This window comes from Aotus nancymaae, unplaced genomic scaffold (assembly GCF_030222135.1).
Source record: "Aotus nancymaae isolate 86718 unplaced genomic scaffold, 86718_ANA_hifiasm-v0.15.2.pri h1tg000006l, whole genome shotgun sequence".
Classification (NCBI taxonomy): domain Eukaryota; kingdom Metazoa; phylum Chordata; class Mammalia; order Primates; family Aotidae; genus Aotus; species Aotus nancymaae.
Window position 1 is genome coordinate 99,570,244 of NW_026988417.1, and position 15,746 is coordinate 99,585,989.

Genomic DNA, 15,746 nt, shown 5'->3' on the forward strand with positions numbered 1-15,746 from the left:
TGCTAATCAAGGCACTGCAAAAACAATTTTTTTTGCAATCTTTAAATGTAAGCTGAAAAAAGCACAAAAGTAGATCATAAAATCTTAATATTTGTGGGAAGTGAAGGATAAGAATTATAGAATTATCTGTAAGTCATAGTACATCTATTTTTAAACACTATATAAAAGGAAAAAATTGAGTATTTGTCTTCATGTCATTCATATTAAATTTAAAAAACAAACATTGTCAGGGATTATGAAAAGCCAGTTTTTTGGGGTGGGGAGGAGAGAAGGATTTTTAAGATGATAAGATCATTTTTACTTCGATGAGGCCAGTGTCTAACTGAAATGCTATGCACATATGCACATGTAAAGAAGTTGTAGGAAAAAGTCCCCCAGAATTCAGGCACAAAGTTAGGGAAAAGTCATTCTGACATTGAAAATAGTAAAAACTCCAGTCAGCATAGGTAAGCTTAACATTACGGGAGTGACCTACACTCAGGAAACTTGGGCGATGAGATCAAGCTGGCCAGGAGACTTTCCAGGACTGTCAAGTAGTTAGAGATTGCTGGTTTGGGATGGGCAAACTTATTAATTAGTGTTAGGCATTACTGTGTGGCAGGCACGTGGCAAGGCAATTTATATGACATAATACAGCCCCATCTTTGTCCTTTCACTCTGAGGGATGTTATTTCCCCAGGTTTATAGGTGAGAGAACTGAGGTTAGAGAGACTGAGAACAAGCAAGTTGGGGCCAGGTGCAGTAGCTTATGCCTGTAATCCCAGTACTTTGGAAGGCCAAGACGGGTGGATCACTTCAGGTTAGGAGTTTAAGACCAGCCTAGCCAACATGGTGAAACCCATCTCTACTAAAAATACAAAACTTAACTGGGCATGATGGCATATGCCTGTAATCCTAGCTACTTGGGAGGCTGAGGCAGGAGAATCGCTTGAACCTCGGAGGCAGAGATTGCAGTGAGCTGATACCGTGCCATTGCACTCCAGCCTGGGCGACAGAGAGAGACTCTGTCTCAAAATAAAATAAAATAAAATAAAATAAAATAAAATAAAATAAAATAAAATAAAATAAAATAAAATAAAAGAAGCAAGCTAGATGCAACAGTTCTTGTAGAAAACATCTGCAGTGAAAATCCATTTCATCTAAATGTAGCACTCTTGAAAAGCTCACACAGAAAGCTTTCTATTAAGACTGAGATGCTCTTCCACATTTTTCCATCACACCCTCAGCTTCCACCAGGCAGAGAACTTGTCACCCAGTGTCTGAATTACTAGTGTGCTTTTCCTTCTCCTGCTAGATCCTTGAAGAACAGCACTGTGCCTTGGTCCCCAGGGACCCCAGAAGCACACCTCGAGACCATGACTCAAGAGCAAGTGCTTAATTTGGAAGGCGAAGGAACCACTGGTGGGCAGGTGGAGAAGTGAGCTAAGGGAGAGAAATAACCATTAACAGGTGAATTCCCAAACCAGCTCCCACCATGGGTGACTGGAGCTTACTCACTCTGGGGGAACTCAGAGGCCGGTGCAGAACCTGAGAACTAGTCATCTCCCTGTCCCATCAGCACTGCTGGAGGGTTGCTCCTGTGGGGTGGGGAACGTAGGTGCTGGCCCTGGATGTGGGAAGACTGAATGGGAAGGGGGGTCCAGCAGCATCTGCTACATGATCCTTCATACCTAGCCTGGAGCCTATTGCAGAGCATCTAGGCAAGAGTCATTTGTTGAGTGAGACTGTCATTCTCCTTTATCAATCTGAGCATCTATGCTCATCTATGAGCATCTGTCTAGAGTGAGTTAGTTCTTCTAAACCTGATCAACTTTAGATCAATTGACTACATTTAGTTTCCATACATATAAAGTTTAGGACCAAACACCAAACCCCAAACAATTGCAATTTTACCAATGAATTGTCTGAAGTCAACAGCAGGTCATCCCCTTTAACATACTTAGCCCCATCAATATACCTCTTTATTCCTATCCATGTATCAGCACCTAGCAAATACAGCATTTTGGACAAAACAGCATTATAGTTGCTGCACTTGCTGAAACACTGTAAAATCTAGAAAACAGGAAAATTTCAGAAGTTCTGAATGTAGCTGAGAAGGATCCAGTGTGGCTGTTAGTTAACAGTGATAGTTTCAGATGTAAACATAGAAATAATTCACTCTTTTGTGATCTAATTTTAGTGAACAATGTAAGGTAAAGCAAAAAGTCACCACATGAATTCAAAGACCCTGTTTAAGAGAAGGCCTGTGTGCGTGTGATTTAAAGTACTGTCTCACCTATGTCTGTGAGATGAATGAGAGAGGTGCAATGGGTTCATGTCATGGGTCCATGTCACCTTGTCTGGGATAGTGATGGCACCTCCATGCATGATACCAAGTAAGACACCACAGGGTATCCTTGACAGACAGGGTGGTATCATGGGAGGACAATGGAACTTAGAATTAGAAATCCTGGGGCCAGGCATGGTGGCTCACACCTGTAAGCCCAGAACGTTGGGAGGCCGAGATGAGTGGATCACTTGAGGTCAGGAGTTCAAGACCAGCCTGGCCAACATGGTGAGAATCCATTTCTACTAAAAATACAAAAAATTATCTGGGTGTGGTGTCACAAGCCTGTAATCCCAGCTACTTGGGAGGCTGAGGCAGGAGAATGGCTTGAACTCATGTGATGGAGGTTGCAGTGAGCTGAGATCGTGCCACTGCACTCCAGCCTAGGCAACAGAGTGAGACTCCAACTCAAAAAAAAAAAAAAAAAAAAAGAACAAAAAGAAAAGAAAAGAAATTCTGGGTTCAAGTGTTGTTTTGTCGTTTACAGTGTGTAATCCTGGGCAAGAAACATGAACTCTTTGAGCCTTAATCTCTGCATCAATCGGATAGAATCATAAGGCTACTTCATTGGGATGCTTTGAAGATTCATGCAAATAGTGGGCTTTGTAAACTGTAAAGCACTGTACAAATGCCATTAGTATGGAAAGAAATAAAAAGGGATGTTATTTAGCATCCTCCAAACTCCAGAGAAAAGCAAAGGGGCTCTTTGGTGTGGAAGATTTTGGCCTGGGCAGTCTGAGAGTCCATTCACCATGATGGCGCCACAGTCAGGGGCAGCAGAGGGGACGCCAACCTTGGCAGTGAGAGAAGGGGCACATCAGAACCCACATGTGGCAGGGGTAGCTTGGCTTCAGCCTCACCTCCCTGGAACCACGGCACTCATCAGGATACTATGAAAGTTTGGTTTAGTCAGAGAAAACGGCTCTGCCTCAAAAAGGTTCAAGGAAGAAACCTCAGTTCCTAGAAACCAGTTTCCAAGCAGACAGCACTCTTTCTTTCTGGAAGCCAGACTGGGGGCCTGAACACAGAAGATGATATCCCTTACAGAGAAGGAGGAGGAAGAGATCACTTTTTTTAAAAAAAATGAATTGGTTCCCATTACTGTTCCAGTCACAAACACTGTCTTGTCCTCTTTTGTGTTCATACCTGAAAAGAATCAGCATGCAAACAGCCTGTCAGTACTTTGCAACCATGATTCTCACAGGGGCTCTGTCTATAAAAGACTATTGCTTGGTAGGCATTGCTCTGTTCTCCTTGCCGGGTTCCGATTGCCTTGTTCCTGGGATGAAGCATCACAGCCCCAGAACCTCATGAGCTGTGGGTCACCCACTCACTCTCGCTGAAGAATCAATGATTGAAGCCGTAGTCTGTTTGCAAATCGTGACTGTCAGAGAGGCAAGAGCTTCGCAAGGCATCACTTAAACTGGATTATTCTTTGTAGAGGAGGGCACATCAACAAAGAATCTGTTGCGTGTGCTAAGCGGGTATTTTAGAGGAAAGGCGCCGTGCCGGTGTATAAAAATCTTTTGTGTGAGCTACTTTTAGGATCCTCTGGTGGAACAAGGAGCCACGCTGGCTTCTGGCTCTGCCGACTGCTCACGGCTGTTTGCAGATAAGAACAGAGGCAAATCTGAACTCTAGTTTATTTCTTCTTTGCAAATCAATGTGCCCTGAATTAATAGGGAGGGGGGAAAAGCCTTACAAAGTGTATTATAGTTGAAGAATCACCAATATTGATCTTAAAGAGTTACCCTTGTCTCCAGGGTCCTGATACCACCTATCAATTAGTGCTAGCAGACGCAATCAGTTGGGGGACGAGTAACAGCTTTGCCGATTCCATAGGGCTTTCCTGTACATGACCTTGTTTGTTTTGTTTAGTTCTGCTCCTTGGAAGGTAGGGAAAAGAGAAATGATTGCGACTCCTGCTTTGTAGGACTCTCTGTCTGGTGTTACCCAGCTAACACAGCCTCCTGGTTCCAAATTCTTGCCATTTCTGCAACACCACACTTCTTTCCTGGGAAAGAAGAGGAATGTCTAAGAGAGGCTAAGTTTTTCCACTTTCAGTGGGGACAAACAACAGAATTTGTGAATTTTATCTTCTCTTCAGAGCAGTGGCTCTTAACCCTGGTTGCACATTAAAATCGTCTAGGGAGCTTTTAAAGGATACCTTTGCCGGGACCTTACCCCATACCAATTAAATCCAAATCTCTGGGGGTGGGCCTAGGCAGCTGTATTTTTCAAAAGCTCCCTGGGTGATTCTAATGTGTAGCTAGGGTTAAGATTCCTTGCTTTAGAGTAATCATCAACAAAACACTGGTTGCCTTTTTTCCACTTTTAAACCACTTTGGGAATGTAGTAATGAGAAATCCTAATCACCACTTGGCTGATGGCCTCAGATGATAGTCCCTGGCCTTGGTCCTTAGTAGGGATTCAAATTTATCTAGAGATTGACTGACATGAGATGTTAAAGAAACGCTCTCACGCCTGGATCTGTAACAGTGGAGCTGTCAATCCAGAAACTTTGTAAGACAAATAAATTACTTCCTGATCCCTTCACACCTTTTAATTATGTTACCTTAATAGTTTTACTACTGATGACCAGAAAATTAACACTTATCATTGATAGTGCTACCAACATCTAACAATTGCTTTTCTTTATTAAATAGCTAGTGGCTGTTTTTCTCCTGCTTATTTTTTTAGTTATCAAATAATTACAGATAACTATTCGTTTCAAGGTTAACTTAGTAATCCACCCGTGAATACACACCATTCTTTGGGAAATTTTATTAAGAGTTAAGGCATCATAGGACTAAATATATGTAAGTGGAGTCCTTTTATAGTTATTTACAAAAGTAACTCATTACTGACACATTTGTGCTGGATGTACATAAAAGACTCACTTTCTATTAGGTTTATTGTTTTTCGTGTACGGGTCTCTTTAAAACATGCACTAATTGGCAAGCGTATTTCTCAGGAGTCAATCCTGTACTAGGTTTTGGGATCACAAATAGAATATACTCTGGATAATCCCCCACACGAAATGTGATGATGCAGATATCAAAAAGCGGGAGTGAAGAAGACAGAGGGACTTTAGGAGGAGTTGGCTTTTCATTGAGTCTGTTTAAGCCATTTCTAAATAAACACTTTTGGTCTTGAATCTCCAAATCACCATATTCATTGAGTTCTAAGGCATATGTTTTCCACATTTTATTTTTTTAAAAAATCGGAATATTTACAAATTGAATCTTTTTGTTCTTTTGAGTACACTTACGTTAACTGTGTGTTTTGTGATAGAGGGTATTTTACTGTCAATAAAATATGGCATTACATTTGCTAAATTAATTTCCTTTCTGATGTGTACCAAATATCGAAATTCAAAATTAATAATGCCTTTCCCAGTCTCCTTCGGTGGGACTACAATTTAGAATACCTTCCAAATCCCTGTACTTCTATTTCTATACCAATAAAATGGTGGGTAATACCCGATTTAGTTTTCTATTTTTTTTTTTACTATTTTTAGAGAAAAATATTAATAATGTCAACTAACCTGAGTCTTCAAAAAATAGTTTTTTAGTGCCAGTAGGACTACTGTAGTTTCTTATGCTAATGACACCGAGGAACACATTCTAGTAGGGCCATTGCAATCATTTCTGAGGACGGAATGAAAAATGTGACAGGTAGCCCATAACTTTACACAACTGTCAGTGACACGAACTTGATGTGCCCAGTGACTAAGTCTGTCCTCAAATGTCAGTGAGTGTCTACTGGTCTCAATGCATTGTAATCTGGTGGCCTGAAATAGTTAATGTGCTTCCCTAAGCAATCTACTTTCCGCCAGGGCATGGCTAGGACACCGGGTAGAATTTAGAGTCCGGTGAGAAGATCATTTTTCATTCATTTTGATTTGTTTTCCATTGTTGCAGGTGCTTTGAATATTAAGTGTTGCCTGATTAGTAACTCATGTTGTTATGATTTAGCCACTTTTCACCTTTTCCCTTCATATGAAATTGGAAGAATATGACATTTAAGTGTATATACTTTTCTGGTTTTAGACTTGGACAGTTGAGATTGTGAGATTGTTATTTTACATAGTGCTGTATCACTACCAAAAAAATGTTTGCTGAGAGAGCTGTCTTACAATATGCATATTGGACCAACATGCTTGTAGCACTCTTAATAGATTATGTTGGTCGGGCACAGTGACTCAAGCCTGTAATCCCAGCACTTTGGGAGGCCAAGGTGGGTGGATTGCTTGAGGTAGGAGCTGGAGGCCAGCCTGGGCAACATAGCAAAACCCTATCTCAAAAAAAAAAAAAAAAAATTAGCCAGGTGTGGTGGTGCATACCTGTAGTTTCAGATAACTTGGAGGCTGAGGCAGGAGGACCATTTGAACCCAGGAGGTGAAGGCTGCAGTGAACTACAATTGTGCCACTGCACTCCAGCCTGGGTGGCAAAGTGAGACTCTGTCTCAAAAAATACATAGGTTATGTTATTAGAAAAATATGAAAAAGCCCCAGTTGCAAGTCCTTTGTAAGACTAGGCAGTATGTTCAGCAGGAACTGTAAGTGTCTTCATATGTCTGTATCTTTTTAGGATGCAACAATTTTTAAAATGATGTCGTTTCCCTTGTACACAAAAGCCGTCACTTCAAAAGCCTTTGATTAATTCGTGCACAATCAAGGGCATATGAGATAGCTGCCATTTAGTGAGCCAAAGCAATCCAATGCCAACTGCAATAAACCCATCAAGCTGTCATCGAGTCAAGCTGTGAGAAAGACGATGACGATTACAAGCAATAGTTTCCTTCAGTGGTTTCATAATTTCAATTTTTTGTTACATTTCCAGATTTCCAATAGTTATAGTAAGAATGCTTTAGTAGAGAAATCTTTTCCCCAGGGGTTACTATCAACAACTTAGTGTATTGGTTTTTTTCCCCATCATTGATTCAAGTATAGAAGCTCATCAGGCAAGAAATATTGTGATTACAGTTGTATATAAATTATTTAAAGGGGTTCAGCCAATCAAAACAGAGATCTAAGTGACTATTTTCCTCTTGATGCCTTTGTAACTCCTACTCAAAAAGCAAATTTCTGATTGATAGAATAGTTTTGAAGTTACTTCAAAAAGACCATTCTTTTGGATGGGAGGAGGATCTCAATACGAATGGTTCACATACTTCGACGGTAGCTCTTTCATGACAACTTTACAGAGGAGGACGATAGAGAGCAAAATAACAACCACAAGCAGGGGGATAGGAAGTGGAGGGAGACAGTGATAGAAGGCAAGGCAGGTAATTAAGGTCTAGCCTGGAAAAAAGAAGATTCATGTATTCAGAGGTTCCTCACATATCCCATCTCCTGCTAAAGAAATTAATCACTGTTGAATAATCGGTTACCAAAAAGGTCTCATTCAATAACCAGTTTTCGCCCACGCCTTCCAATGGAAGCATTTAGCACTCTGCAGAGAGCTGCTATCATGCTTGACTTTATACTCTGAATATCACCTGTGAGAAACAAAGTGCTGGTCATTTCTCACCTGTCTCAATTAGTTCGTTCCCTGCATTTTGAGATCTTTCTTTTTCTCCCCCCACCCTTTTTTAGATGTCGTTTCATTGCCCCATATGATTGTATGTCCACTCTTAATTAAACCTAATAGTCATAGGCTAACTCATTTTAGAATCTGGGGCATTTTTTTTCTTGAATTTTGTAGGAGAATTAGTACACCTCCCTTTCATTCACCTAAAATTAAGCCTGGAAAACCTAGAATTCCTAAGAGCTAGCGAAGATATCCTCCAAAATTGCCAATAGTGGATGCCTTAAATTTGGAAATGCATTTTAAAACACGATTACTTTGTTCTCAAAGGACATTCTGCGAGTGTCATACATACTTCTCATATGTTAAGCAGTGGAGTTAAGACAGGCACTGAATCTCCTAACTGATGGCATTAATGGAAAAGTGGAAAAAAAAAATACTAAACAACCATTCTGAACAATATGGAGAATGAATAGACTAGTCTGATAAAGTTTTTAATTATACTTTAGTTTTTGTAAAGGGCCAGTTCAACAGATACGAGTTTTGAAATTACACAAATGTAGGGATTACAAAAATAACACTGTCTCTTTCCTTAAATAAGTCTGTTTCCTTTAAAAGCTTATAATACAGTGTAGCATCCCCCATTTTTGTGATTCTCACTGCAAATACTTCACCAAAACTCCAATCAATTATGCAGTCTCCATTACAAAGTTTGAGGATTTTAAAGTATCAAAAAGAAACAAGAGGTAATAAACTCACTATTAAAGCATTTAGCCTGGCAAGTGATTTATCTCTGTTCCTTTATCTGCTTAGGGTTTTTATTTCACTGTGTGAGCAAATTTCTACTGACAAGTAATTTTTGGAGAACAGCCAGAAGTGGGGGGTGGGAGGCAGGGAGAAAGATCTCCTAAGATATCAAAGACTTGAAAAAAGAAACCTGATGAAGTGACATTTGTGGTTTCGAAAATAATACACCTCCTCTAGTCTCCCGTTCATTTACCAAAGAAAATCTCTCTTGTTCTTTAGCTCCCATTGTGTTATGTAATGCAATGTATAGAATAATTGTGAACAAAATAATTTTCTGTATGAGATATATAAAATCATTTTGACCTAAAAAATCCACTTAAATGACAGAAACATGATCTATTGTTGCCTTGTATATCCGAAGATTTTCCTGATGAGACTAATCCTGTATAACTGAGTTTGAATAGAACCAAAAAAAAAAAAAAAAAAAAAAAAATTGCATGGCAGAGTAGCTTAGGCAAAAACTAAAATGCTAGCCACAGGTGAATTACTATTATTATTTGTTGATTTGGAGGTCAAATCTTCTGAGTAATTTACACATAGTAGGCCCTCAAGAGATGGATTTCATTAAAGTGATTTCTCATTGCCATTTTCTAGAAATTATTCTTATTTTTAATATGCTACCTCATTTAAGCTCTCTGTACAGCAGCTGTATAAATACCTCTCATGCAGAAACCACTTCTTGGCAAATACAGCAAGGCTGCTACAAACAGGTAAATTCATGTATTCCACAAATGCACGTATCATGTGACTTATAAATATTTACTTGGTGTTCACTAGCATGAAGCACTCTGCTAGGTGCTGTGGAATTTTAAAGAATAATTAAGACAGAGTTGTGTCTTCAAGGAGTCTAATTATTGACAAAGGATTATATTGTAGGATAGAAAATGAGAACTGTGACAAAACACCAAAGGGGATTCAAAGGGAGAATAGATTATTTCCTTCCAGTGGAATCTTGGAGGGCTTTATGGAGCAAGAGGCACTTCAGTTAGACCTGGAGGAGTGGGCCAGGAGGGGGGATTTGGGGATCCTAGCAGATTGAGATGCAGCGAGGAAAGCCACTGAAGCAAGAAGGCACAGAATTTGCAAAGAGCAGAGGGAAGTCAGTTTGGCCAGCATGTGAATGAGAGGGTGGCCATCAGAGACTTTGGTGCATCAGGGTTCCAAGCACTGCCATCTACATGGGGCTGGAATGGCTCTGTCTGGAATTCCTCAGGGGATATTCCACTTGAGTAACAGGCAGAACGGCCCAACCTGGAACCTGAAACAAAGACAGCACCGTGGCAATCGATATTCCACTTTTTTCTAAAGTCTTAATATAGACACTTATATCTGAGCACCTTTAAAATTTAGGTTGTGTCGAAGAAGGTCTAAAATTCTACAGGAGGGAAGAATTTTTAAAAAGGCGATGATATAAAATACACCAGGGAAAAACATGAGCCTCTGAACCACATGTGCTGCCACTGGCATTCAAGAAAAAGCTAAACCAGTTGGGGGGAAATAAGAAAGGGATATCGTTTCCTAGAACAACACCCCAAGGCCCCCATTAGAACATGAAAATATTTACAGTGGTGGTGCTTTCGCTATGGGATTGCATGTTTTCCTTGCAAATATTTAACTTATGCTTTTGTGAGCCATGGCACATGGTATAAAGAAAACAGTATGATCAAAGCTGATGTTGAGGGGTGAATGCTTTTTATCCCAAACTACTGTGTGTGTGTGTGTATTTAAAGAAAATTTCTAGTTAAATGTGCCCATTACCACTAATTATTGCAACTAACAAAAATATGAAAAAGTTTCTTGTTCTTAATGTACTGTGAAAGTATACACAGAAGTAAAAATCGCCCAAATTATTGGAGTCTTTTGCTTCATAATTTAATAATAATAAAACTTCTTTTTCATCTATTTACCCTGTCAGCCAAAAACAAAGTGGAATTGTTCTAGGAAATAAATCACTTGAACAGTGGAGGAGAGTTGCCCCAACTCAGCCAAAAGTATGGATCTCAGAGCCTCAGAGTTAGGAGCTGCTCCCAGCCTTCCTCCCTAGATGCCTCACACCCCTGCTGGATGACTTCCAAGCATCACAGCTCTGGATGGCCATGCATCTTCTGTGTACAGACTCAAACCCAGGTGAAACCCATTTTATGAAATGTACTTTATATAAACCTAATTTATTAAAGAGTTGCATTCATTAATGGATTCTTTTTTTTTAGTATGATTACTCATAGAAGCAGGGAAACTGAAAAGGCAATATTGTTTCAATTACTGTTTTTGTTGATAAAACTTTTGAGAACGATAGTTCTAGATCAGGGGTCCCCAATCCCCGGGCCAGGAAATGGTACTGGTCCTTGTCCTGTTACCAACTGGGCCTTACAGCAGGAGGTGAGTCGAGGGAAAGTGAGCATTATGGTCTGAACTCCCTCCTGTCAGATCAGCCAGGGCATTAAATTCTCATAGGAGCGTGAGTCCTATCGTGAACTGCAGTGGGAGGGATCTAGGGTTGAGTGCTCCTTATGAGAATCTAATGCCTGAAAATCGGAGGTGAAACAGTTTCATCCTGCAATCATCCCCCCTACTCTACATAGTGGAAAACTGTCTTCCAGGAAACCAGTCTCTGGTGCCAAAAAGGTCGAGGACTGCTGTTCTAGGTGGCACGTGATACTTTACGGAAAATTATGAACAATCCTGCTGGCACGTCAATGAGATTACAGCATATCTGTTCACCATGGTTATGGGAATATATTAGCAAAAACTGTCACCTCTGCCTGTGTTCTTTCTCCCTTTCCCGGGGTTAAATATATTAAATAACATATTATTTTTATTACTTTTATTTTTTCTATGGAACTTCTAATTAACTTAATTTATTCATGTGGCATTAGTAATTGTATCTCATTTTGGGTGCAACTAGGCAGACTGGGCGTCAAAAAAGCTTGATAATGGACAGACCCATCATTTAGAGGAGGTAGTTTCAGCAAATCTGGAGTGTAGGCACCAGAAGGCAATCCCACAGGTACGCAGGCATCAGAAGGAATCTCATGGTAGATGACAAGAGGTATAGCCAGGAAGGGGGATAATTGGTGTCAGAAAGATCCTTCAGGGTTCACTTTCATAGGCAAGTGAAGATCCAGAGGCAGGTGGATGGCAATGAAGGGAAGTTCTAAAAACAAAGAGCTGGGACATAACCATGGCCATAGTCTTCATGGGCAAGACTCATACAATCATCAGGTTCAACCAGAGAAACAAGCCAGCAAGAGGTACATATTAAGGGATTTACTGGCCAGGTATGGTGGCTCACACCTGTAATCACAGCACTTTGGGAGGCCGAGGAGGGCAGATGACCTGAGGTCAGGAGTTCAAGACCAGCTTTGCCAACATGGTAAAACCCAGTCTCTACTAAAAATACAAAAAATTAGCCAGGCGTGGTGGTGGCTGCCTGTAACCCTGGTTACTTGGGAGGCTGAGGCAGAAGAATCGCTTGAACCTGGGAGGTGAAGGTTGCAGTGAGCAGAGATTGGGCCATTGCACTCCAGCCTGGGCAACAAGAGCAAAATTTCATCTCAAAAAAAAAAGAGAGAGAGCGATTTAGTGCACCATGGCACACATTTACCTATGTAACAAACCTGTACATCCTGCAGTTACCCTGGAACTTAAACATAAAAATAAAAGCAAGGAGCTGGCATATGTGGTAATGGAGATTGGTGAAGCAAGATCACAATCTGTAGGGTGGGCCGTCAGAAAGAGAAGATTTGAAGTTGGAACTTCTACAAGTTGAACCCATAGTCCCCAGGCAGAATTTCTTCTCCAGGGAAGCCTCAATTACGTTTTCAAGGCTTTCCAACTGATTGAATCAGGCTCACTCAGATTATCTAACACAGTCTTCCATACTTAAAGTTAACGATTACGGACTTAAAATAACATCTACAAAAATACCTTCACAGTAACACCTAGAATAGAATTTGAGTGAATAATTGCGGACTATACCCAGCCCAAACTGACCATCACAACTCATGTCTGAAGGACTGAGAAAAGCAAGATGAAATATTTCAATCCCAGAGAAATGGTACAACTGAGCTAAAGTAGAAACAGTGTAGGTCTCTTAATAAGTCTCTGAGTCAAAGACAAAATTGTTTTAACTAAGGAATGAAGATGATAAGATACAAAGCAGATATCAGGACCAAAGAGACCAGACAGAAACCACTACAAACACTGGACCTTGTAAGACCCCAGCCTATAGGGAGTTTTGGTCTTTGTCTTCATTTGTTTGTGCTGCTATAACAGGATACAGCAGACTGGGTAATTTACAAACAATAAAAATTTATTTCTCACAGTTCTAGAGGGTGGGAGGGCTGGGGCCAAGAGGCCAACAGGCTGGGGTCTCGTAAGGGTTCAGTCTCTGCTTCCAAGATGGCACCTTGAAGGTTGCATCCTCATGTGGAAGAAGGCAGAAAGGCAAAAATGATGAGCTCCCTCTGTCAGACCCTTTTATAAGGGCATCTAATACCATTCATGAGGGTAAGCCTTCATAACCCAATCAATTCCCAAAGGCCACACCTCCCAATACTGTTGCATTGAGGATTAAGTTTCCAACGCATGAATTTTGGGGAACATACATTCAGACTATAGCAGCCCTTGAGCCTTCATCTCAAGGTGTGGTTTAAAAATCACAATCCATAGGGACCAGGAGACCTTTAGGAGTAGGGCAGGACTTCTAAACCAGAGGCAGTTTTGCATCATCTTCCCAAGGGACATTTGCCAATGTCTACAGATACTTCTGGTCATCACAACTGTAGGGAGGTTGCTATTGGCATTCAGTGGATAGCTATCAGTGATACTGAGGAAACTTTCTATAATTCCCTTTGTGGCCCCCACAATAAAGAATTATCCAGCTCCAAACGTTAATAGTGCTAAGGTTGGGAAGCCCTGGAGTAATCAACATAGGCAGAAGGTATTCAATATTCAATCTAAAGTAATCCTAAACTTTTATATAACTCCTGAATATCTACAGAGCTGATGAGGCAGCAGCAGCAACAGCCCTGTGTATTCTCTGGATGTGTATGGCATAGTGAAAGGAGCCTGAATTTAGAGTGGAGTCCTGAGTTCAAAGCCAACTGTGACATACACTTTACATGTGCACCTTGGGCAAGATGCTTAACCTCCTGTAGCCACAGTTTACTTATTTATAAAATGAGAAACTATCTTCTCATAGGATGATTGAGAGTATTAGTGATAGTACCAGATACATGTTAGTTACCTTTACTTTTATCCCAAGAAAATACTCGGCAAGTTATGACAGTAATCTAGCCAAGAGAGGATAAGACTATAACTTAAGCAATGACATTATCAATGCATAAACATGACTCTATTTTCAAAATATTTCTTAGAATCTACAAGACTTGTCGACCTCGTGGATGGGGAAGGGAGGAGGGAGAAGAGGAGCCAAGGATGAATAGAGTTGACTGGTGGCATTATGAACTGAGATATGAAATCAGCAGAGGACCCAGTTGATGGGGGAAGAGAATGAATTCAGTTTCAGACATGTAATATCTTGGGTGCCTTCAAGAAAGCAAGATGGAGATACAGTGGTCATGCTTAGAGTTTGCAATCCAGTTCCACATACATTGTTCTTTTCAAACTTTGATCGTTCTAACAACCTGGCAAAAGTCAGGCTTTATTATTTATAGTTTTTAGATGTGGAAACTGGGCTCAGGGAGCCTAAGTAAATTACTAAAGACCATCAGGACACTAGGGGATAGAGTTTTGCTTTCACTCCAATTCTTAGTAATAAGATTTTAAAAAACAAAATGCCAGATGTGGTAAGTGGCAAATGGAAAGTGAGTAGAAGAATCAGGTTTGATTGTTGTTGGTTTGTCTGTGAGGGGTTTACCTGCTCCTCAAAGATTATGAGGGTTGGGCAGAACAGAGCACTCAGATGCAGGTTCTTAAGATGGCACCAGTCAGCCACATTGAGAAGTCAGGACACAGGTTGCTGAGACCACTGTGAGTGGAAACGTTTTATAGTTCATTAACTACATGAACACAGGGGCTGAGAGAAATTTGAAACAAAAATGTTAGCAGGCATTGCCAATTCAAAAGAAAATGCAATGATCATGCTAATCAATGGAAAGATATGAATGAACAAATTTTGATTTACCCGTAAGTTTTTAGAAACACATTTACTGAGACACATTTTAATCTCTGAACATTGATGCTTTTTCATTCCAATAGCAATATAAAGCATGCTATTCTGAGAAAGAGCTCTGAAAAGGCTGGGTTTTCACAGGTTTGTTTTTCACAGTTTTAATGCTTCTGAAGCCTTACTTTTGGCCACGAGACATATATTCAAAAATGCTCTAATGAGACCAATTTGATTTTTAATTTAGATTTTCTAAATACAAGTTTCTGAAAATTTCATCTAAGCAGCCCCCACCCTCTGCTTATTTCTTGGAAAATGACAGCCTTCGGTCTCCCAGCTGTGTGATCAGGGAGGGTCTCTTCCTAGTGGTTAGAGCAGCAACATCGAGACTGTCAAAGGAGATGTGGACTGTATTTGTAATCATCCTCTATGTTTTTCTAATATCTTCTATATTCAAGTTTCCCACATTTTGGGGGACCTATTTGGCCATTTTCAATTCAAGTTTCCCACATTTTGGGGGGCCTATGAGGCCATTTTCACTTTGCTAGTGTATCATTCATTTCCTCTACACATTTTTTTTTTTTTTTTAAACAGAGTCTTGCTCTGTCGCCCAGGCTGGCTTGCAGTGGCACAATCTCAGCTCAATGCAACCCCTGCCTCCTGGGTTCAAGTGATTCTTCCGCCTCAGTCTCCCGAATAGCTGGGATTACCAGCACCTGCCATCGTGCCTGGCTAGGTTTTTTTGTTTTTTGTAGAGATGGGGTTTCACCATGTTGGCCAGGCTGGTCTCAAATTCCTGACCTCAGGTGATCCGCCTGCTGTGGTCTCTCAAAGTGCTGGGATTACAGGTGTGAGCCACTGCGCCCGCCTCCTCTACGCCTTCACAGACTGCCATAGCTGCATATTGTATTTCTTTAACATGATTTTAATCCAATCTCTTTTGCATCTCTT

At 40.5% G+C, this 15,746-nt stretch overlaps 1 protein-coding gene and 1 long non-coding RNA gene across 2 annotated transcripts in view; one reads left to right on the forward strand and one right to left on the reverse strand.

The window, feature by feature from the left end:
* The window catches only part of TENM3 (teneurin transmembrane protein 3), a 1,556,403-nt gene that overhangs the window by 964,293 nt on the left and 576,364 nt on the right, over window positions 1–15,746 (reverse strand). The window lies entirely within an intron of this gene.
* LOC135270070 (uncharacterized) lies at window positions 1,356–10,857 on the forward strand. The gene is made up of 3 exons (XR_010338291.1): window positions 1,356–1,405; window positions 9,297–9,375; window positions 10,581–10,857. It is a non-coding gene; the product is annotated as an uncharacterized LOC135270070 (long non-coding RNA).